General features: G+C 36.7%; 1 protein-coding gene across 11 annotated transcripts in view; it reads right to left on the bottom strand.

Moving 5' to 3' along the window:
* CAB39L (calcium binding protein 39 like) overlaps positions 1-25,413 on the bottom strand; it is a 156,075-nt gene that overhangs the window by 103,967 nt on the left and 26,695 nt on the right. For 2 of the 11 annotated variants that reach the window (XM_058548146.1, XM_058548152.1), the window contains exon 4: positions 6,199-6,335. The exons of 6 other annotated variants lie outside the window; for them this stretch is intronic. The gene's annotated coding sequence lies outside the window, so the exon portion shown is untranslated. Of the gene's footprint in view, positions 1-3,796; positions 3,933-6,198; positions 6,336-10,274; positions 10,494-25,413 lie in introns of those variants that run through there. 3 more of the 11 variants (XM_058548154.1, XM_058548156.1, XM_058548149.1) reach the window with 2 other exon arrangements.

Below are 25,413 nucleotides of genomic sequence, written 5' to 3'. Positions count from 1 at the left end.
TGCAGAAGAAATGATTAGTAAACTTGAAGACATAACAGAAGTTACCAAAATCAAACACTGAGGGGAAAAAAAGACCAGAAAAAAAAAGAAAAAAAAATCATATCTGAACTTATAAAATTCAAGCATACATATCATTTATGTCCAAAAAGGAGAGGAGAGAAAAAGTGAAAAACAATGTTTGCAGAAATAACAACTGAAATTTTTCCAAATTTAATGAAGATTATAAACCCACAGATCTAAGAAGAGCAACAAACCCCAAACACAAGAAACATAAAGAAAACTATACCAAGGCACAGTATGATCAAACTGCTTAAAATTAGTAGTAAGAGAATATCTTAAAAGCAGTCTGAGGAAAAAGACACATTACATACAGAGAAAAAAAGAAAGAAATGAGAGCAGATTTCTCATCAAAAACAGTGCAAGTCAGAAAGTAGTGGAGAAACATCTTCAAAGTACTAAAAGAATAACTCTCAATAGCTTTCAGAAACGAACGGAGACATAGCAAAGCCAAAAGATCAAACTACAAAAAATGTTAAAGGAGGTCCTTTCTTCAAGCAGAAAAAATATTATATTAAATAGAAATCTTCACAAAGGAATGAATAGCACCAGAAATAATAAACATGTAGCTAAACATAAAAGAATTTTTTCTTATTTTAAAACATCTCTTTATAAAAGAGAATTTACTTTTAAAGCAAAAACAATGTATTTTGAGATTAGAAGCAAAATCAATAGCACAAAGGCCAGAAAGGGGAAAATGGAAGTATATGCTTGAAGGTAGACTGTGATAAGTTAAACACACATACTATAAAATCAAAAGCGACCACTAAAGAAACAAATAAACAAAGAGACCCAAAGAGATATAGCTAATATGCCAATAAATGAGATAAAATTAGATAATAAAAAACAATCAATCCAAAAGAAGGCAGAAAAAAGAGGAAAAAAGGAACAAAGTACAGAAGGGATGAATAGAAAACAAATAGCAAGATGGTGATTTAAATCCAACCTGATCAATAACCATACTACATGTAAATGCTCCAAAAGCTCCAACTAAAAATCAGATATTGTTAGATTGAACAAAAAAGGCAAGACCCAACTACATGTTGCTTATAAGAACCCACTTTAAGTATGAAGACACAAATAGATTAAAAGTAAAAGGACAAAAAAAGATATACCATGCTAATACTACTCAAAAGAAAGCTGAGGTGACTATAAATACTGTGAAAGTAGATTTCAGAGCAAAGAACATTACTAGGGAGAAAAAGGGTCATTTCATAGCAATAAAAGGGTCAGTTCAACAAGAGGTCATAAAAACCCTAAACATTTATGCACCTAATAACAAAGTTTCAAATTACATGAAGAAAATAACTGAAATAAAGGAGAAAAATACAAATGTACAACTATAGTCCAAGATATAAACATTCCTCTTTCAATAACTCACAGAAAAAAGTAGATAGAAAAATCAATAAGGATATACAAGACTTGAACAGTACTAAAACCAATTTGACCTGACATGTAATAAACATAGAAAAATACAAAATATGTTCTCTGATCATACTAACTTAGAAATCAATAATAAAAGATAAAATTCCAAAATATTTGGAAACTAAACAGCACACTACTAAATAATCCATTAGTCAAAAAAGAAAATAAAAATGGATATTAGAAAGTATTTTGAACTAAATGAAAATGAAAACATGACATATCAAAATCTGTGGGATGCAGGTAAAGAAGTATTTAAAGAGATATGTTTAACATTAAGTACTTATATTAAAAAAGAAGGCAGGCCTCAAGTTAATCACGTAGGCTTTCACTCAAAGCAAAAAGAGTAAATTAAATGCAAAACAAGGAGAACTGAGGAAATAATAAAGAGCAGAAATCGTTAAAAACAGAAAAACAATGAAAAATAACCTGATTCTTTGAAAAGATCAATAAAATTGATAAATATCTTACAAGAATGATGGAAAAAAAACAAAAATACCAATGTCAAATGAAACATTAAACCATAAAAGAGCTATAAAAAATACAGGTAAATATTTATTTGATCTCTGGATGGGTAAGATAGTTTTTTCAAACCGGATCTATTTAAGAATAAAGCATTGATTTGGTTATGCACCCTCTCTTCTAACTGATTTTGACATTTTCAAGAAACCAGGACAACTGTCTCACAGACACTTTAGAATGTTTTGTAGTACCATTTAACTTGTTCCTCTATCCCCTGTATTTCCTAAAAACAGGAAGTTAGATCTAAAAGCATAAAAAAAAGTCAAACCTTTTTCACAAGATAATTTCATAAGTTTATAATGTATAGCATTAGGAGGCAATAATGTCCCATTGTCCACTATTAGTGATCTATGTTTGATGACTAAGTTAAGGTAATAATAGCAAATTTCTTATTGAAAAGACTTGTTTTCCTTTTTGACTAGCTAGTAAGGTATAGGGTGATACTCTGTCAACATACAAATATGCAGTTCTCTATCAAAACTTCCTCCAATGATTTTAGTATTCATTGATGATCCTTGCCTAAATCAATCATTTCACTAGGGTTGCAAACTGGTGATTTTTTAAATTCTATTCTTCTTCCTGCATATGTTGGATGGTATTTTTTTGTAACAAAGAGCTTCTCCTCAACTATACTTACAATTGAAAAGGCATTGAGAGTAAGAAGTTGGTAACATTCACTTCCGATGGTGGCAAATGAGAGATTTATTTTTGGTGAGAGAAGTCTTTCTCTTTTGTTGAATATCATTATAGGTTCAAAAATCTTTATATATTCAATATGTTTCAATCAGTTATAGGCATTATTCTTTTATTTATTTATTTATTTACTTATTTATTTATTTTTGTGAGGAAGATCAGCCCTGAGCTAACATCCATGCTAATCCTCCTCTTTTTGCTGAGGAAGACCGGCCCTGAGCTGACATCTATTGCCAATCCTTCTCCTTTTTTTTTTTTTCCCCCAAAGACCCAGTAGATAGCTGTATGTCATAGTTGCACATCCTTCTAGTTGCTGTATGTGGGACGCAGCCTCAGCATGGCCAGAGAAGCAGTGCGTTGGTGCACGCCCGGGATCCGAACCCGGGCCGCCAGCAGCAGAGCGCGTGCACTTAACCGCTAAGCCACGGGGCCGGCCCCGGCATTATTCTTTTTGATGCTGTCCTTCTAGCCTGGGTTCCCCAAAATCCAGGATCTGAAGACTTATGTAATATTATTTTAAAAAGAAATCCAATCACAATAAGCAGGAGTGAGGGACAAGGGCAATAAAGCAAAGAAGGAGGGAGAGCCAATATGACAATGTATTATCAAACTGGCCGCCTGTTTAATCAGTCAGACTGAACCTCTTAGAAGCCATATAAACTGCAATTCAGGACCATTCCTAGGGTGTGGAGAGAAAAAGCAGAGAAAAGATTTATCCACTGGCTTTCATCTTTCATTGATGAAAGGCTTTCCCAAAAGCACATTTCCCCTACACTTGAGTTTAATTCCTCTGCGCTTCCAGGTTGCACATGTGTGGATCTTCCCTGTGGACACTGCAGGAAGCAAAAGGCTTGCAGAATGGCAGGAAATGAAGCTGTTTAAGGTTATGCCTGCACGAGAGTTTGCATAGGGCTGAAATGAAATAAGTGAGTCCTAGAGAATCTGTGAAAGTATATAAAAGGTATCTGAATAATTGCTCCAATTTTCCCAAATTTGGCCAGCGGGAGTCCCTTTTAAGATAGCTTCTGCATCCTTTTGATACAATTCCATTAATCTTTGAACATTCATTTCTTTCTACTTCAACAAAATGTCTCAGCCTTACCTTGTATTTACTGTCCCATATCTGGAATAAGCCATTTCTCCAAGGAGCCCTAGTTCTTTTTAGTGAGGAAGAGTATTTAGAAAAAATTTGGGTACCAGGCATACTCATTGCTACTGGGATGTCACTGCCTCTAGACCTGTCAGTGGTGAAAGTTAGGAAACACATTTTAAAAAATCATTATTTATATTTGATATCTTCAATTCTAATCTATCATTAGAGTTTTAACTCTACTTCTTTGATTTTTTTTTTTTTTTTTTTTTGCTGAGGAAGACTTGTCCTAAGCTAATGTCTGTTGCCAATCCTCCTCTTTTTTTGCTTGAGGAAGATTAGTCCTGAGCTAACATCTGTGCCAATCTTCCTCTATTTTGTACATGGGACACTGCCACAGCATAGTTGGTGAGTGGAGTAGTTCCACGCCCAGGATCCGAACCTGCGAACCCGGCTTGCCAAAGCGGAGTGTGTGGAACTTTAACCACTTGGCCATAGGGCCGGGCCCTCTACTTCTTTGATTTTATATCTGTCTTCTCTTATATAAAAACTTGGTTCTATTATCATTAGCATAATGATGTATTTGCTTTATCTTTCAATATACTTCACATAGATTCAAAATAACAATACAAAAATTCCTAACAATAAAACTAATGAATATGGTTTAAAGAATTTTTTGCAGTTAACTTCTAATTTAACTTTTAATGTACTCGTAAGCATACAGTATACGACTACCATTATTTTAGAGAGTTATAAAGTCAAAATGTTGAATTATTTTACCTGTTGCAAAATCAAAACTTCTATTTTACATTGTTAATTCAGAATTCAGAGAAATTTCACAGAATGAGATTTTAAATTTTTTATTATTAAATAGAGACTTTAACAACCTATAAATGATGTAGTTCCATGGAGTCGTTTTAGCTATTGAGAAAAGCACAGAGCAAGAGTTAAAAATGTAAATGATGCATATAGATCAAATTACTGTCAAATGACATTGTGGTACACTAAGTCAGCAACAATTCTACGGTTACTTGAACACAAAAATGTGGTGAGAAAAGTGATTCATCACCATATGTGGCAGTATAATTATGTAGAATTTCAAATTACCTCCTCCACCTTGGCAGTCACATTCACATTACTGAGTGTTATAAGGTTATAAGACTTAGATTCAATCTTGGTATATAGCTAATGCAACACTTCACTAGTTATAAGTGTTAGAACTAGTTATAGAATTTTTTAAGGCACATTATTAAATTGATTAGTACATCAAAATAACACATTTGTGGTTTAAAAAGAGTTTACTGCCAACAATAATAATAACCGACACAAAAACTAGTTTGTCATGTTCAAAAAAAAAAATCAAGACTCTAACATGTAAGATACTAAACACACAAATATGTATTTTTATGATTGCTAAATCTGCAATTTAGTGCTTTCTGTTGGATTAAATTATTGTTAATTTTACTTCATTGGTTTTAGAGTTGTTTATGTTTAATTAATATAATTGTTTTTATTTTCATATAAAAGCTGAAGAAAAAGTGTATTAACTAAAACAATTGGACTGCAAGTGACAGACTCAATGCGAATAAATTTAGCAAACAGGGAAATTAAGGATCATGTAACCAAAAAGCCTAGGATTAGAGCAGTGGTTCTCAGAGGCGGAAGCATCTAGTGGGTAGAGGCCAGAGATGCTGCTAAACATCCTACAATCAGAGAACGCCCTCTTCCCCAACAAAGAATTATCCAGCCCAAAATGTCAACGGTGCCAAGGCTGAGAGACCCTGGATTAAAGCTAACTTTAGCCCAAGCTTAAACAATATCATTGGAGATCTTTCTCTCTTTCTTTTTGCGTTGCTTTCTTCTGTGTTGTCTTCATTCACAGTTGGGCTCTCTCTACACAGTGACAAAGCTGGTCACTGACAGATTATATGGCCTTAGTCCCCACAATCTCAAAAGGAGAAAAGTCCCTGAGCCTCTTTTAGTAGCCATATCAATCCCTGGAAAATGATTCTGGTCCTGCCAGTTCAGGTAACCAACCATTAATAACCATATCCATAGGAATGTGGTGCTCTTATTGACCAGCTTCGCTGCTGAGTATTAGCATGAGCGCTAAGTGACTGACAGGAGAAACATACAGTGAGAGGCTCACTATGAAAGAGCAACTTCAAGTCTTCTATCTATCTTAGTCATTAAGGAAAATGTTGGGTGAGATTATCTGTGCTATGATTTAATTGCAAAGCATATATACTTGGATTCACTCAGCTACATTTGGGTATTATATAATACCATTCCACAAAAAAGTCCAACCTGGTTGCTCAGCATCCACATCTACTCTTTTCCCACATCCATACTTTTAACAATGGTCCTGCCTAACACTGGGCAAGTTTTCCAACTGTGATTAACAGTGCACTCACCTGTGCTCCAACTTGTTTACTGCATCCAGCTCCAAGATCTCTGTTGGTTATATGCTTCTCAATTAAGTTTGAAGTAGCTCCTTATGGTCCAGCATCCTACAGCTCAATTATAAATTTAACCTCCCAGCCCAAGACATCTAACAAACAAGGCAAAAGGAAAACAGAATACCAGCAATAAATACTCCCACATGAAAAAAGGGTGGTGAAGAAACATCAGCCCGTAATATATACTATATTTTGCTGGACAGGAAGAGCAAGCTTCCTTGCCTGGGAAGGGAAATGAGTTTCTTAGTTATCAAACTGGTTGCCCCTGGTTCTAATCTCTCTGATCTCTGGGAGAACCTCCTCTATCAAATTATCCTCCAAAATCACATTTGATAGGGTCTTTGTGGATGGTTCCTGACTTGGGAACTTTCTTGCTGGAGCAGTCCACTTGTTTTGAAGTCAGATTTAGGGGTCTGGGAGTTTCCAGGAGATGGGAAATCGCAGGCCTTTATTTCTCAGACTTGAAATTCTTTTGACAATACAACTGTTTTAGACTTTCAATTGGCTTTTAATCATTTTGCCTCTTGTTTTCTACCAATCAAAGTCAGAAACTGTTGAATTTGGACCTGCTGTTGTGATTTTTGTCTCTAACCAGCTTCATTGCTCTGCCCATTAGTCAAGCCCCCAAGTTAAACTGCTTCCATCTTGGCCTCTTCTTCCAAGAAATGGGGAAAACCTGCCCCTTTACAACAGGCTGCACCCCAATAGGTTGCTTTGTATTCTGGGGTTGACTGTTACCTTTGCCCAACAAAAGAGAAGAAGAAAGATGTTTGGGTCTTCAGGCTTCTCCTAAATTCCAATCATATCTTTTCTTTGTAATTATATCTTTCATATCTTCTAATCATATCTTCTTCTAGGTTCTTTCATATCTTTCTCACACTTTCTGCCTCCCTGCTTTTGCTCATACTAATTTAGCTTAGGGCTGTGATCACAGTGGAGAGAGAAACAGGCAGGTACAACACTTAGGAAGTTCTTAAGCTCTCAGAGTCTGTATATGCCCTTTTAGTTATCCTTTCCCATATAAACTCATTCTTTGTCTTTTACTCAAATTCTACCCAGGTGGAGCTTTGCAACACCACATATTACCCCACTGACTATGACTCATTTCATGTACCCGTGACTTTGCTCATTTACAATGTCATTATTCTGAGAAGAGTGGCTTAAAATCTGATAATTGGAAGTGATGCCTGGAGAGTATTAAATAAGACTTCCATTCCCTTTGATTGGACTTTTCTTATATCATTAGATCATTCAGCATTTTTGATGGCAAGAATGCAGAAATTTTACAGCTTCCTTTAGCCTTTATCTTGCATATATCTTTTATAAAACCTCTAGTCAAGTAAATTCATTCATTACTTAAAATAATAAATTTCCATTTATCAGTTCTAGCCATCACTCTACTTCCCATTGTACATATCCTTCTGTATTTAACTCCCTAGAGAAAGGAGTCAGTCTCTGTATTTCCCCCACATTCTTCTCTCGTGTTCAATAACACTATAGTTACCTAAACAGATAATAAAGTTTGTTTTTGTGTTTTGTTTTAATTATACTTCTAAGGTTGGGGAGGGTGCAATGAAACAAGAACTCCAGTACTTTAACATAGACTGTAAATTAACATAAATTTTCTGCAGGGATATTAACAGTAAGTTGCAAAAGCCTTAAAATATTCATACACTTCTTACTCAGTAATCAGTATACAAATCTACAAGTTTATTCTAAGACTAATAAGTATGCAAGAAAGCACATACAGGGATGTTTACTACATTACTACTTATAGCAAAGCAAAAACAAAAGCAGAAAAACTCCAAAAATTTAAGTCCAAAACTATGGGATTCATTATATTTAATCATTGAGTTACATGTGATATGGGCATTGACCAACCAAAGCAGACATCCAAGCAACCACTGCAGTCATGGGCCATTCACCACAACTGCTGAACACTGGGTGGTGTTCCTTCATCCACACAGAATTTCGTGGTCATGTTCTTTAAAAATATTTAAAGAGATGAGGATGTATTTATTATATAATATCAAGTTTTAAAAATCCAAGATGCTAAACTTAGTAAAGAATATGAGCCCAAAATTTTTATCTTATTTTTTATTTATCTATTTTTATTTATTTATTTATTTTGTGTGAGGAAGATCAGCCCTGAGCTAACATCCATGCTAATCCTCCTCTTTTTACTGAGGAAGACCGGCTCTGAGCCAACATCTGTTGCCAATCCTCCTCCTTTCTTCTTTTTTGTTCCCCAAAGCCCCAGTAGATAGTTGCATGTCATAGCTGCACATCCTTCCAGTTGCTGTTATGTGGGACACGGTCTCAGCATGGCCGGAGAAGTGGTGCATCGGTGCGCACCCTGGATCCGAACCCGGGCCGCCAGCAGCGGAGCACGTGCACTTAACCGCTAAGCCACGGGGCCGGCCCAATCTTATTTTTTACAGAAACATCTCCTTCCATATGGACAAGGAAAGAATACCAAAATGTTAACATTAGTTGGATCACTAGTAATTAATTTTTTATTGTATTCTTGTATGCTTTCCAAATGTTCTATAATTAGCATGTACTGTCAGTTTTGCAACAACATGAGATAAGTGTTCCTAAAAATCACCATGCTACACAAAACTGTGCAGTAAAAACCATAGGAATTATGGGGAAAATAGGGTTGGAGCTGAAACTCAAAAACTTTGTCAGACACACAGATCAATGGAACAGAATTGAAAGCCCAGAAATAAAACCACACATATATGGACAGCTAATTTTCAACAAAGGAGCTAAGAACATACAATGGAGAAAGGAAAGTCTCTTCAATAAATGATGTTGGGAAAACTGGACAGCCACATGCAAAAGAATGAAAGTGGACCATCTGCTATCGCCATTCACGAAAATTAACTCAAAATGGATCAAAGACCTAAAGGTGAGACCTGAAACTATAAAACTCATAGAAGAAAATATAGGCAACACACTATTTGACATTGGTCATAAAGGAATCTTTTTGGATGACACGCCTACCCAGACTAGGGAAACTAAAGAAAAAATAAACAAGTGGGACTTTATCAGATTAAAGAGCTTCTACAAGACAAATGAAACCAGAATCAAGATGAACAGACAACCCACCAGCTGGGAGAGAATATTTGCAAAACATACATCTGACAAGGGGTTGATTTCCATAATATACAAAGAACTCACACAACTGAGCAACAAAAAAACAAACAACCCCATCAAAAAATGGGCAAGGAAATGAACAGACACTTTTCCAAAGAAGATATACAGATGGCCAATAGGCACATGAAAAGATGTTCAACATCATTAATCATCAGGGAAATGCAAATCAAAACAACACTAAGATATCACCTCACGCCCATTAGAATGGCTATAATTACCAAGACAAAAAACAACAAATGTTGGAGAGGATGTGGAGAAACAGGAACCCTTATACACAGCTGGTGGGAATACAAACTTGTGCAGCCTCTATGGAAAACAGTATGGAGATTCCTCAAGGAATTAAAAATAGAGATGCCCTGATAGAGGTCAAAATGGCGGCATAGGCAGACTCTGAACTCACCTCCTCCCACGGACACAGCCAATTTACAACTACTCGTGGAAAAATTACCCCTGAGACAGAACTGAAAACTGGATAAGAGGAACTTCTGCAACAACGGACAATCCTAACTGAGGTGGAAGAGGCAGAAACTCCCTTCTGGAGAGGAAAAACGCTGCCTTCACAAGCCGCAGCGCCTCACCGCCGCCGGGAGCAGCCCACAGGTACGCAGCCCTCCCTGGAAGCGCGGGGCCCTGAGCCGGGGAGCGCCCCTGCTGTGGGCATTTTGTGGACCCAGCACAATTGAGACGAGTGGCATAATATCTGACTTTGCCTGCTACTAAAACACTGGGGAGTACCCCCAGAAAAGCTGGTTCACAAAGACATTAAAACCGGCTCTTAAAGTGCCCACGCGCAAACTCACCCGTTTCGGAAAACAACCTAAAATCACCAGAAAGAAAGGTGCACAGTGCTTTGGTGAAAAGAGACTCACCTAATAGGCCCTGTGTGCATCTCGGTGACAGGTGAGACCTCTCCAGGGACTGGGACATTGACGGCCGCCATTGTTATGGCCTGGTGTGGGTGTGCTGACACAGATGCCATTGGAGTTCTCCCTGGGGCCTGCTAGCCCAGGGTCTGCCCCACCCACTAGAGCACCGATTTAATCCAGCTCAGCCAGGGCAGGCAGCCCACCCTAGAGACTGGCCCCACCCAACAACATGCCCTCAGGCAACCTGTGGGCCTGCATAGGTTGGTGACTGGATTCTCTGCAGCCTGGCAACTGAGCCGACTTCAGTGGGACAGGGTGTGCACAAGGAGCAGGTGGAAAGTGTGGGGCAGTGGTGGAGTGTGTGGGGCTACCACCGTGGAGAGACTGGGTCTGCCTCGGGAGGTTGGGGCACGCACACGGGGCAGGACTGTGTTGACTGTGTATGTGGACTTGTGGGCAGCAAGGCTTGTCAGATGCAGAAGACTTGTGCTTCTCAAAGACCCACACAGGGGGTTTGCCCCACCTTCCAAAGCCTGAAACAATTGGGTGCTCCCGTGCCCGAGGCCAGCCCCACCCAGCTGCAATCCTCAGAGAGCTGACAAGAGACCTAAAGGCTGGAGGCTTATAGCAATTGTAAGGCCCTGAGCCTAACAACCTGCCATGCTAGGGGCCTACTCACTTAAAAGAAATATTGGAATACAAATGTGGTATTAGAACTTGCAGCCAACTGTGCTGGGGTTCCCCACACCTGATAAAGAGACTGAAGGGCCCACAACAACTACAAGCATCTGAGCATTACAACAGCTGACCAGGAACGTAACTCGGCCTCCCTGGGCGCCTACAGGGACAGCAAACAGGCCATAACAGAAGGACACATGTAGCCCACATAGGGGTCATCCCTGGAACATTGAGAACTGAGGGAAGCACACGGCAGGCCTCCTAAGCCATCACTTACATAAGGTCACCTATCCAAGAGCAGGAGACATAGCTGACCTACCTAATACAGAGTCACAAGCACAGCAAAAGAGGCAAAATGAGGAGGCAAAGGAATACATTCCAAGTAAGGGAACAGGACAAAACCCCAGAAAAGGAACTAAGTGAAACCAAAATGAGCAACCTACCCGACAGCGAGTTCAAACAAAGAGTGTTAAGGATGCTCGCTGATGTGGGGAGAAGATTAGATGAACTCACTGAGAATGTCAACAAAGAAATGGAAGCTATAAAAAAGAACCAACGAGAAATAAAGAATACAATACTGGAAATGAAAAATTCACTAGAGGGACTCAAAAGCTGAGTAGAGGATACAGAAGAACGGATCTGTGAGCTGGACGAAAGACGAGAAGAAATTACCCAAGCTGAACAGGTAAAAGAGAAAAGAATTAAAAAGAGTGAGGACAGTCTAAGCAACCTTTTGGGACAACATCAACTTTTGGGACAACATCCATGTTATAGGTGTCCGGGAAGGAGAAGAGCGAGACAAAGGGGCAGAGAATCTATTTCAAGAAATAATAGATGAAAACTTCCCTAACCTAAGGAAGGAAACAGACATCCAGGTACAGGAAGCACAGAGAGCCCCAAACAAGATGAACCCAAAGAGGCCCACACCAAGACACATCATAATCAAAATGTCCAGAATTAAAGATAAAGAGAGAATCCTAAAAACCACAAGAGAAAGACAAGTTACATACAAAGGAAACCCCATAAGGCTATCAGCTGACTTCTCAGCAGAAACCTTACAGGCTAGAAGAGAGTGGCACGATATGTTAAAGTGCTAAAAGGAAAAAACTTACAGCCAAGAATACTGTACCCAGCAAGCTTATCATTCAAAATGGAAGGAGAGATCAAAAATTTCCCAGACAAGCAAAAATTAAAGGAGTTTGTCACCAAGAAACCAGTGCTAGAAGAAATGTTAAAGGGACTGATTTAAGGGGAAAAGAGAAGACCACAAATAGGAAAAATTATCTATTTCCATGATAAGAGGGTAAGGGATACAAATGTACAAAAAAGAGGTTAGATATGATATCAAAAACATAAAAGGAGGGAGGAGGGGAGTTAAAGAGTAGAGCTTTCAGACAGAGGTCAAACTAAAGAGACCATCAATTCTGTATAGAAGAAGGAAGGAACAGAGAAGGCCTACTAAAACACTGAGGAAAAAAGGTTAAAAAATGGCAGTAAGTACATACTTATCAATAGCTACTTTAAACGTCAATGGACTAAATGCTCCAATTAAAAGGCATAGGGTGGCTGACTGGATAAAAAAACAAGACCCATATATATGCTGCATACAAGAGACACACTTCAGACCTAAAGACACTCACAAACTGAAAGTGAAGGGATGGAAAAAGATACTCCATGCAAATGGCAATGAAAAGAAAGCTGGGGTAGCAGTAGTCATATCAGACAAAATAGACTTTAAAACAAAAACTGTAAAAAGAGACAAAGAAGGTCATTACATAATGATCAAGGGAACAATCCAACAAGAGGATATAACACTTGTAAATATCTACGCACCCAATGTAGGGGCACCTAAATATATAAAGCAATTATTAACAGACATAAAAAGAGAAATAGACAGTAACACAATAACAGCAGGGGACTTTAACACTCCACTTACACCGACGGATAGATCATCCAAACTGAAGATCAATAAGGAAACATTGGCCTTAAATGATACACTAGAACAGATGGACCTAGTAGATATATACAGAGCATTCCATCCCAAAACCGAAGAATACACGTTCTTTTCAAATGCACATGGAACATTCTCCAGGATTGATCACATATTAGGCCACAAAACAAGTCTCCATAAATTTAAGAAGACTGAAATAATACCAAGCATCTTTTCAGACCACAACGGTATGAAACTAGAAATCAACTATAGGAAGAAAATCAGAAAAGCCACAAATACTTGGAGATTAAACAAAATGCTACTGAACAACGACTGGGTCAACGAAGAAATCAAAGAAGAAATCAAAAAATACCTGGAGACAAATGAAAATGAAAATACGACATGCCAGAATTTATGGGATACAGCAAAAGCGGTTCTAAGAGGGAAGTTTATAGCAATACAGGCCTATCTCAACAAACAAGAAAAATCTCAAATAAACAATCTAACAATGCACCTGAAGGAACTGGAAAAAGAAGAACAAACCAAGCCCAAAATCAGTAGAAGAAGGGAAATAATAAAAATCAGAGCAGAAATAAATGAAATAGAGACCAAAAAAAAATAGAAAAAATTAATAAAACCAAGAGCTGGTTCTTTGAAAAGATAAACAAAATTAACAAACCTTTAGCTAGACTCACCAAGAAAAAAAGAGAGAAGGCACAAAGAAGTAAAATCAGAAATGAAAGAGGAGAAATTACAACAGACACCTCAGAAATACAAAAGATTATAAGAGAATACTATGAAAAGCTATACGCCAACCAATTCGACAATCTGGAAGAAATGGATAAATTCTTAGAATCATACAACCTTCCAAAACTGAATCAAGAAGAAGTAGAGAATTTGAATAGACCAATCACCAGCAAGGAGATTGAAACAGTAATCAAAAAACCTCCCCAAGAATACAAGTCCAGGACCAGACAGCTGCCCTGGTGAATTCTACCAAACATTCAAAGAAGACTTAATACCTATCCTTCTTAAACTCTTCCAAAAAATTGAGGAGCAGGGGAAGCTCCCTAACTCATTCTATGACCCCGACATTACCCTGATACCAAAACCAGACAAGGACAACAAAAAAAAAGAAAACTATAGGCCAATATCACTGATGAACATTGATGCAAAAATCCTCAACAAAAGACTAGCAAATCACATACAATGATACGTTAAAAAGATTATACATCATGATCAAGTGGGATTTATTCCGGGGATGCAGGGATGCTTTAACATTCGCAAATCAATCAACGTGATACACTACATTAATAAAATGAAGAATAAAAATCACATGATCATCTCAATAGATGCAGAGAAAGCATTTGACAAGATACAGCATCCATTTATGATAAAAACTCTGAATAAAATGGGTATAGAAGGAAAGTACCTCAACATAATAAAGACCATATATGACAAACCCACAGCTAATATCATCCTCAACGGTGAAAAACTGAAAGCTATCCCTCTAAGAACAGGAACCAGACAAGGATGTCCACTGTCACCACTCCTATTTAACATAGTACTGGAAGTCCTAGCCAGAGCAATCAGGCAAGAGAAAGAAATAAAAGGGACCCAAATTGGAAAGGAAGAAGTGAAACTGTCACTATTTGCAGATGACATGATTTTATATATAGAAAACCCTAAAGAATCCACGAGAAAACTTTTAGAAGTAATAAACGAATACAGTAAAGTTGCAGGATACAAAATCAACATACAAAAATCAGTTGCATTTCTATACAGTAACAACAAAGTAGCAGAAAAAGAAATTAAGAATACCATCCCATTTACAATTGCAACAAAAAGAATAAAATACCTAGGAATAGACTTAACCAAACAGGTGAAAGAGCTGTACACAGAAAACTATAAAACACTGCTGAAAGAAACTGAAGAAGACAGAGAAATGGAAAGATATTTCATGCTCTTGGATTGGAAGAATTAACATAGTTAAGACGTCCATACTTCCTAAAGCCATCTATAGATTCAATGCAATCCCTATCAAAGTTCCAACAACATTTTTCACAGAAATAGAACAAAGAATCCTAAAATTTATTTGGAACAACAAAAGACCCTGAATAAGTAAAGGAATCCTGAGAAAAAAGAACAAAGCTGGAGGTATCACACTCTCTGATTTCAAAATATACTACAAAGCTATAGTAACCAAAACAGCATGGTACTGGCACAAAAACAGACACACAGATCAATGGAATAGAATCGAAAGCCCAGAAATAAACCCACACATCTATGGACAGCTAATCTTTGACAAAGGAGCCAAGAACATACAATGGAGAAAAGAAAGTCTCTTCAACAAATGGTGTTGGGAAAACTGGACAGCCACATGCAAAAAAATGAAAGTAGACCCTTACCTTACACCATACACAAAAATTAACTCCAAATGGATTAAAGACTTGAATGTAAGACCTGAAACTATGAAACTTCTAGAAGAAAACATAGGCAGTACACTCTTCGACATCAGTCTTAGCAACATATTTTCAAACACCATGTCTGACCGGGCAAGAGAAACAATAGAAAAAAATAAACAAATGGGACTAAATCAAACTAAAAAGCTTCTGCACAGCAAAGGAAACCACCAACAAAACGAAAAGACAACCTAACAATTGGGAGAAGATATTTGCAAACCATACATCTGATAAGGGCTTAATCTCCAAAATATATAAAGAACTCATGCATCTCAACAAAACAAAAACTAACAACCCAATTAAAAAATGGACAAAAGACCTGAACAGACATTTCTCCAAGGAAGATATACAGATGGCCAACAGGCACATGAAAAGATGTTCAAAATCATTAACTATCAGGGAAATGCAAATCAAAACTACAATGAGATATCACCTCACGCCCGTCAGAATGGCTATATAACAAGACAGGAAACAACATGTGTTGGAGAGGATGTGGAGAGAAGGGAACTCTCATACACTGCTGGTGGGAGTGCAAACTGGTGAAGCCACTATGGAAAACAGTATGGAGATTCCTCAAAAAAATCAAGGATAGAACTACCATATGATCCAGCTATTCCACTGCTGGGTATTTATCCAAAGAACTTGAAAACACCAATTTGTAAAGGTACATGCACCCCTGTGTTCATTGCAGCGTTATTCACAATAGCCAAGACTTGGAAGCAACCTAAGTGCCCATCAAGGGACAAATGGATAAAGAAGCTGTGGTATATATACACAATGGAATACTACTCAGCCATAAGAAATGATGAAATCCAGCCATTTGTGACAACATGGATGGACACTGAGGGTATTATGCAAAGTGAAATAAGTCAGAGGGAGAAGGTCAAATAGCGTATGATTTTCTTCATTAAGCAGTAGATAACAACAACAATAAACAAACACATAGAGACAGAGATTGGATTGGTGGTTACCAGAGGGGAAGGGGGGAGGGAGGAGGGCGAAAGGGATAATTCGGCACATGTGTGTGGTGATGGGTTGTAATTAGTATTTGGGTGGTGAACATGATGTAATCTATGCAGAAATAGAAGTATAATGATGTACACCTGAAATTTATACAATGTTATAAACCAATGTTACTGCAATAAACAAAAAATTTAAAAAAAATAAAAAAATAAAAGGGGAAGACAAAAAAAAAAAATAGAGATGCCCTATGATCCAGCCATCCCACTATTGAGAATCTATCCAACGAACCTGAAATCAACAATCCAAAGAGGCTTATGCACCCCTATGTTCATTGCAGCATTATTCACCATAGCCAAGAAGTGGGAGCAACCTAAGTGTTCCTTGACTGACGACTGGATCAAGAAAATGTGGTATATATATACAATGATATACTACTTAGCCGTAAAAAAAGACAAAATCGTCCCATTTGCAACAACATGGATGGGCCTGGAGGGTATTATGTTAAGTGAAGTAAGCCAGAAGGCAAAAGACAAACTCTGTATGATCTCACTCATATGTGGAATATAAGCCAAGACATGGACAGGGAACTGTATTGTGGTTACCAGGGGCAATGGGGGTGGGGGGTGGGCACAAGGTGTGAAGAGGGACATATATATGGTGATGGAGAAACAAAAACGTACAACCCCAAATTTCACAATGTTAAAAACTATTAAAACATCAATAAAAAAAAAAACTTTGTCAGAGATATATATTTTTTTAAATGTAGGAATCTAATAAAAATAGTAGCACAGTTTCACACATGTTAAATGGCTAAAAAGTACATAAATACTAAAATAAATATAACACTTTACCTTAAAAAAAACCTGACATTTGCTTGTGGAGGTGGGTGTAAGAAGAGTTGTAGCTTATGAGTTATTTTGAAACAGTGGAAACAGGGTTATTGGAAATCAGCTGGAAAGTTGTAACACCACACATGCAGGGATGTGACTCATATAACATGTGGTACACTGAGATAGCTGGTAGGTGTTTGAGGTGTATGCATGTGTAAATTTTGTGTATTCCTCTGTGGCTTGGTTTAGCTTGTGGTTTTCTGCATTCATATAGTGTTTCTCACGAATGAAACTACACAAAAGCAAACGAGAAATCTGCATTATGTTCAAATAGTTCCTTAATGTATCAATCATGTTAGTAAAAATTTGTGTTCTCAAAACAAGTATTATAGCAGAAATGACTATTATTTTGACCATCATAAAATATATGTATTCCTATATGTATATGTTAGAGAACGCTAAAAAGTATTGTGGACTTGTTGCAATTTTGCTAATTTGGGTAACTCAGATCTCTTTTTTTTTTCAGTGGTATTTACCTCTCTCTTATTCCCACTATCTTTTTTTCTTTACTTCTCATTCACACTTTTTGTTTCTCTGTTTTACTCTATTCCTAAAGACCATAGCATAAATATAAAATATCACAGCTATACCTCCAGATAGTCCAGGAATAACATTTGATTCATTCTTCAATAGCCTTATGACAATAAGGGAGCCCCAAAGCAAAAAACTGTTTACTGTCTCAGGAGCTTGTCATGCTACCCATGTACCATAGATATCTCTAGTTCTTCCTTCTCATAATTTCCATTTCAGATAAAATTAACATTGTGGCCTGGAAATTGCTTAAAGATATTCAAATTTCTTTCTCAAAAGCAGAACATAGAAGAAATGCTATAGGAGAAATGCTTTAGAGGTGTCCAAGTTGCATAGAAATGTTGGTTAATTGATAGAATGAAAAACACATTTCCAGTTGTCTATTAATTGCTAATCTTGGACAAATTTGGAAATCTTTAAAAGGTCTTGTAATTAACTTTAACAGGATAGCAAAGCTTAATTATTCTGGTTTCTCTCTTATGCTATTCTGCTTCCCATCTCCTTCTGTTACTTTTTTTTAGGAAGAAGGAAGCTGAATAACAAAAATTAGGCAACACCCCTACTCCCACTGGCTGTATTTCAAAAACACCAGACCAGTCTCTTAAAGCCAAGAACATCATTCTTTTGCTCACTTTTCAGCATTCTCTGGCCTCCTGCTGGTACTGAGCTGTAGAGGCAGCTGCAATATTTAGCCCCAGCAATAGGATCTACTACGCCAGTCCAAGTAATGACTGTCTTGTTTCCCTAATGCCAAGATAGCATATATCTATAGCTATATCCAACTAGCAACAAATATAGATATATAGCCTCTGAAGGCCTTTATGTGATAAGCTATTCTGAATATTCTTCAGATATCAAGTAGCTAGTTTCATAGGCCACAGAGTCTTTGAATTAGGCAGACCCAGCTTTGAATAAAACCTGATTATGCATAAGTAACATATCTTTAAATTGGAGATACTAATATACAGTTCCAGCACTGGTTGTGAGGATTAAGTGAAATAATATGCATACATGCTTGGCACTTAGTTAAGTGCTGAATGTTACACACTGCTCCACTCATAAAATAAAAAAAACCAACTCTAGCATATATTAAAAGCACATTAGTCCACTTGTGGTTGCCCTGTCACTACTCTGGAATGGGGAAGATTCACTGGAGTCACAAGTAGTGTGTAATCAACTTCATTTATTAAACACTTAGCGGATGCATACCAGGTGCTCCAGAGATACACATACGCTTACAGCATTAAACCATTAACTATGTGTTTAAGGACTTTTTAATTTGTCTTATATACCAACCATACTAAAATAATTCCATTAAAAGAATACTGGATGCAGCATTTTTAAAAAGCATAGGATAGGAAGACAGAAACCCTGGATTTTAGTCTAGCTTCATCATTTGCTTGCCTTGTGCCCAAGTCAATGAACATCTCTAAGTTTTGGTCTCTATGTATTTAAGGAGGGATACTTCATCTATCCCTCATAGGATTATGGAAATTTAATGTTACACACACACATGTAAATAACTAGACAAATTATTAAACTAGAAAACTAGTAAAATGGAATGGGTATAAAGAATAAATGTGTTCTTATTTTTCTATGACTTAACTCTCAAATCAAACTGGAAAAACTTCCAGAAGCCACTATCATTTTAGCTCCACCACAATGGAGCTAAAAGAACAAGGTAAAAAAATACGTTTACATCATATCAGATTGCCCTAACCCAAAGGTAGAGTTGAGGTGGGGGCAAGGGAAATGGGACTATTAGGCACTTGATCTAGGTAAAAAAGATTACAGGCAATCTCAAAGCTTCTAGAAGTGGCAGAGGGGTTCTACAATATTTGTGAATCTGAAATTAATGGTAAATCATCAAGGAGATGCTCTATAAAAATGCTTTATTTTACATTCGATTAAACCATATCTTCCATTCCAACAAATAATTTTTGGATAGCTTCTATGTGACACAAGGTGGTTTGCATATTGAACTTCAATTAATACTGTCAATACTTTCAGGGTTGCTACTAGCTTATATGGTGCTTTGGCAAGAGTCAGAAAAAGGGACAGGTGCAGTCAAGCAGATGCATAGATTAACCAGCAATGTTCTTTTTTTTTTTTTTTTTGTGAGGAAGATCAGCCCTGAGCTAACATCCATGCTAATCCTCCTCTTTTTTTGCTGAGGAAGGCCGGCTCTGAGCTAACATCTATTGCCGATCCTCCTCCTTTTTTTTTTTTTCCCCAAAGCCCCAGTAGATAGTTGTATGTCATAGCTGCACATCCTTCTAGTTGCTGCACGTGGGACGCAGACTCAGCATGGCCAGAGAAGCGGTGCCTCGGTGTGCGCCCGGGATCTGAACCCAGGCCGCCAGTAGCGGAGCGCGCACACTTAACTGCTAAGCCATGGAGCCGGCCCTCTCTAATATTTTCTTTAAAATATCTCAGACTCCCTTATCATCCTCATTGCTGTGATCATCCCAGTAAACTTTTATCGTTTATTATTAAAGACTTTCTGAAATAACCTGCTAAATGGTCTCCCTATTTCGGCCTGTCTTCCTTCCAATCTCTTCTGGACACAGCTCAAACAGATATTTTAGAAATATTATTTTCAGTATGTCCTTCTACTTCTAAAAGAACTACAATAGTTTGCCACCACCCATTTGAATTAGCCTGAATTTCTGACCCTGGCATTTAAGGCTCTCCATAATTTAAGTCTACTCTTTCTATTCAACCTTATCTTCAAGTAACTCCTCATATAATCTCATACCAACAATCTCATGGTGCTCTCCTGACTTTTACACTCCAACATAATCCCTTTATGTTTCGCTACAGCTTTTAAGTTTTGTAATTCAATATTCATTACTCAACCAAAGCACATTCAAACCTCACTTCCTCCATGAAGCCTTTCTAAAACAAAACTGCACTCTTCATTTGATAAATGCTTCAAAGTCTTCAGTATGTCAGATCTATACTAGGAGCTGGGGATTAACAGAGAATAAAACAAACATAGTCCTTTCCTTCATGGTACTCGAGGAGTAATTTACATCTGATGCCTTTCCTTCCTTATTACTTTACTTGCTCCCTCCTTCCCTGAGGGAAAAGAATAAATAGCCTTTAGCAAGTATATTGTTAGAACAAGCATGCTTTCAGTAATGCATGCTATTTTAATACAAATCATTCCCTAGTTTAAACATTTCTACTCAAGTAATTCCCCCCTAAAATACCATATTATTACGAATATAATTAGAAATAAATGCACACACATATACAAACACATTCATATATACACACACATACTAAAATATATTAATGCAGATAAATTCTTAATTCTGATAATCAGGATTTTCTCATGTGACAATGCCTATACCCACTGCAGGCAGAACTGTACTTTGTTTTTCAATTAGGGAACCCCTCCTCACTAACACAATTATAATAGCCAGCTAACAGAGCCAGCCTGAGAATGAAAATTCCCTGTTTCATCATTTTTACAATCATTAGGGAGACATGAATGCTAGTAATAATATGTGAATGCAAACACATTAGTGTAATTATCTGTTACTGTCTGTCTGCCCTAAGACACCCTGTAAGCTCCCTGAGTGCTGAAACTGAGTATCTTATTTGCCACTGTATCCCCACCACTTTGCATTGTTAACTAATCAATGAACTCTACAACAATTTCCTTTTCGTCTCTCAAAATTTTCTGGCCCTTCAAATCAAAACTCCTCTGACACACTGCACTTACATAGCAAATACCTTTACTAATTTTCAAGATAATGCAAGGCAATTATAAACTTAGTAATAAAGAATAAATGTTTCCTAAGAATATTAGGTCAAGGAAAATTTGGCATTTAAAACTGTATTTCCTCCTTACTTTTTTATTTATTGAATTTACCACTGGACTGTAAGCAACTAGAATGAATTCTTCGCACTTCTCAAATTTATTCTTCTCTACTATTATTCAGTGTGCAATTCTTAGAAGAAAAAAACCAAGAGCGTTCAGCAATGAAGATAAAGATTTTAAAAGCCAATTTTTAAGTATTAAAATACATGCTGGAAAAACTCAGTCAAAAATATTTTATGAATGAAATGATACTAAATTAACTTCTAAGAATATTAGAAGGTGTTATTCTCAGATTATAGTTTTTTTTCCAAATTATATGTAAAAACCACAAAAACTTAATGAAATCCACAAACGTAAGTGCAGAAATATGCTCGAGCTTGAGTGAGGACAAAAAGAATAAACAGATGTGCTACTGGTGAAGGAATATGCTATAAAGTAGTGATTCTCAATCACTTGCATTATCAAGATCATCTGGAGGGCGGTGAAACAGATTACCGGTCCCGTCCTCAGAATTTCTGATTAAATAGATTTGGGCAGGTGAGAATTTGCATGTCTAAGAAGTCCCCAGTGATGTTGACGCTGCTGGTCCAGGGACTATACTTTAAGAACCAATGCCATAGAAAGATGATTCTTAAGCAAATCACAAAATATAATAATAAAGGTCACTTGCTGGAAGTCTAACTTGAGTAAAGCAAGCAGAAGAACAACTGTACCTAATTCTGACTTAAGAATTAGTGAGAGAAATAGAAGTCAGAACTCTAAGTCATTGTAAAGTTAAAAGTTCATAAGAACCAGAAAATAAAAATAAGCAACTCCCTCCCCACAAAAAAACCCTTCTTGATCCATTTATTCAACATTTATTGAAAGTGAACTATGTGCCAGACACCATGCCACATAACTGAGAACACAAACATGAAGAAGCCTTTCACCTCTAAAGGATGAAATAGAACAAAAAATAACTATATACGTAGAAAAGTGAAGAAATTCAACCAAAATAACAAACATAGAAAGTTTTGTGCAGCAAAATTCCAAGTTATAACCTCATTGGCATTCTTATTCTTTAGAGACTAGAAAAAAAAGGAAGAGACTTGAATAAGTGGGAAGGGAGACAAATCTCTGTGCAGAAGAATTCCCAATAATTAGCAGGTGGAACATAATTCCCCACTCCTTAAGTGTGAACTGTACATCTAGAATTCCTTCCAGACAGTACAGTGAAAAGGGGAGTGGTAGTACCCGGACAGTGGAGAAAACGGACAAACACTACCTCACCCAGGTGTGATCAAGGTCAGCATCAACAGTGATAAGTCACATTGACAGTATGTGATGAAAATGGCAATTCACCTCTGTGATCTTCCTCCTCAAAACCCATAACCCTCAGTCTATTCATAAGAAAAACAAGTAAATCCAAACTGACGGACATTCTACAAGATACTTGACCAGTACTCCTCAAAACTGTCAAGGTCATTAAAAACAAGGAAAGTCTGAGAATCTGTCACAGCACAAGAGGAGCCTAAGAAAACAGGAAGACTAAATGTGATGTGGTATCCTAGAACAGAAAAAGCACTTTAGGTAAAAACCAAGAAAATCTGAATAAAGTATGAACTTTAGTTAATAATAACCTATCAATATTGGTTCATTAATTGTAACATTAGTTAACATGTAACAGTTAATAAATTGGTTGCAGAATATATGGAAACCATCTGTACTATCTCTGCAATTTTTCTTAAATCTGAAACTGTTTTAAAAAATAAAGTCTATTTTAAAACTTTTAAAACTTGAGAATTAACAGGATACTAATTTATTTTAAAAGTCACAAAACTCCAATGGTAGAAATAAAGGAATAAATGAATATATTATTTAGTTAGATAAAGGAATAAATGAATATACAGCGATTTGCTCCTGACTGGAATAACTAAGTTTAATGTATATTTTACAAAAGGAGGATAAGAATACCAAATTACATATTTTAAGCTAACAGGAGTGGATTCATTTCACTAGAATTAGACCACTATAAAGCTACAGTTGTCAAAATCCACAATAATGTATTAAGCAGAAAACTCAACCAAAAAATTTTCAGTACTAAAACGAATTTAAAATGTAACAAACACAAAGCAATTTCAATTAAATAAATATTGAAACAATAGAATGTCAGTATAAAGAATTCACCTGAACCCACACATCTATGGACAGCTAATCTTTGACAAAGGAGCCAAGAACATACAATGGAGAAAAGAAAGTCTCTTCAACAAATGGTGTTGGGAAAACTGGACAGCCACATGCAAAAAAATGAAAGTAGACCCTTACCTTACACCATACACAAAAATTAACTCCAAATGGATTAAAGACTTGAATGTAAGACCTGAAACTATGAAACTTTTAGAAGAAAACATAGGCAGTACGCTCTTCGACATCGGTCTTAGCAACATATTTTCAAGCACCATGTCTGACCGGGCAAGAGAAACAATAGAAAAAATAAACAAATGGGACTACATCAAACTAAAAAGCTTCTGCACAGCAAAGGAAACCATCAACAAAACGAAAAGACAACCTAACAATTGGGAGAAGATATTTGCAAACCATACATCTGATAAGGGCTTAATCTCCAAAATATATAAAGAACTCATGCATCTCAACAAAACAAAAACTAACAACCCAATTAAAAAATGGGCAAAAGACCTGAACAGACGTTTCTCCAAAGAAGATATACAGATAGCCAACAGACACATGAAAAGATGTTCAAAATCATTAACTATCAGGGAAATGCAAATCAAAACTACAATGAGATATCACCTCACGCCCGTCAGAATGGCTATATAACAAGACAGGAAACAACATGTGTTGGAGAGGATATGGAGAGAAGGGAACTCTCATACACTGCTGGTGGGAGTGCAAACTGGTGAAGCCACTATGGAAAACAGTATGGAGATTCCTCAAAAAAATCAAGGATAGAACTACCATATGATCCAGCTATTCCACTGCTGGGTATTTATCCAAAGAACTTGAAAACACCAATTTGTAAAGGTACATGCACCCCTGTGTTCATTGCAGCGTTATTCACAATAGCCAAGACTTGGAAGCAACCTAAGTGCCCATCAAGGGACAAATGGATAAAGAAGCTGTGGTATATATACACAATGGAATACTACTCAGCCATAAGAAATGATGAAATCCAGCCATTTATGACAACATGGATGGACATTGAGGGTATTATGCAAAGTGAAATAAGTCAGAGGGAGAAGGTCAAATAGCGTATGATTTCCTTCATTAAGTAGTAGATAATAACAACAATAAACAAACACATAGAGACAGAGATTGGATTGGTGGTTACCAGAGGGGAAGGGGGGAGGGAGGAGGGCGAAAGGGATAATTTGGCACATGTGTGTGGTGATGGGTTGTAATTAGTATTTGGGTGGTGAACATGATGTAATCTATGCAGAAATAGAAGTATAATGATGTACACCTGAAATTTATACAATGTTATAAACCAATGTTACTACAATAAACAAAAAGTTAAAAAAAAAAAAGAATTCACCTGAACTGATACGTCACAACATACATGGAAATACATTTCAGGAGGTTCATAAATATAAACATAAGAAAAGTCCAAAAACAGCTAGAATAAAATAGAAGATTTTTATATTATCTTAGCTAGAAGAAAAATTTATGAGTCCTGAAGAAAAAGACAAATCAATTCAAATACATGAAAAGTAAAACTTTTTTATAATCAAATAAAACAAAAATTGTAGGAAGAAATATAATAGGTTAGGAAAATCATTACAAAGCCTGCTACTTAAAATATCAATATACAAAACTATATGTGTACGTAGAAAAATACATGTGCATATATACACATATA

Source organism: Diceros bicornis, chromosome 9, assembly GCF_020826845.1.
Source record: "Diceros bicornis minor isolate mBicDic1 chromosome 9, mDicBic1.mat.cur, whole genome shotgun sequence".
NCBI classification, from domain to species: domain Eukaryota; kingdom Metazoa; phylum Chordata; class Mammalia; order Perissodactyla; family Rhinocerotidae; genus Diceros; species Diceros bicornis.
This window is presented reverse-complemented; position numbering and strand designations above follow the sequence as displayed.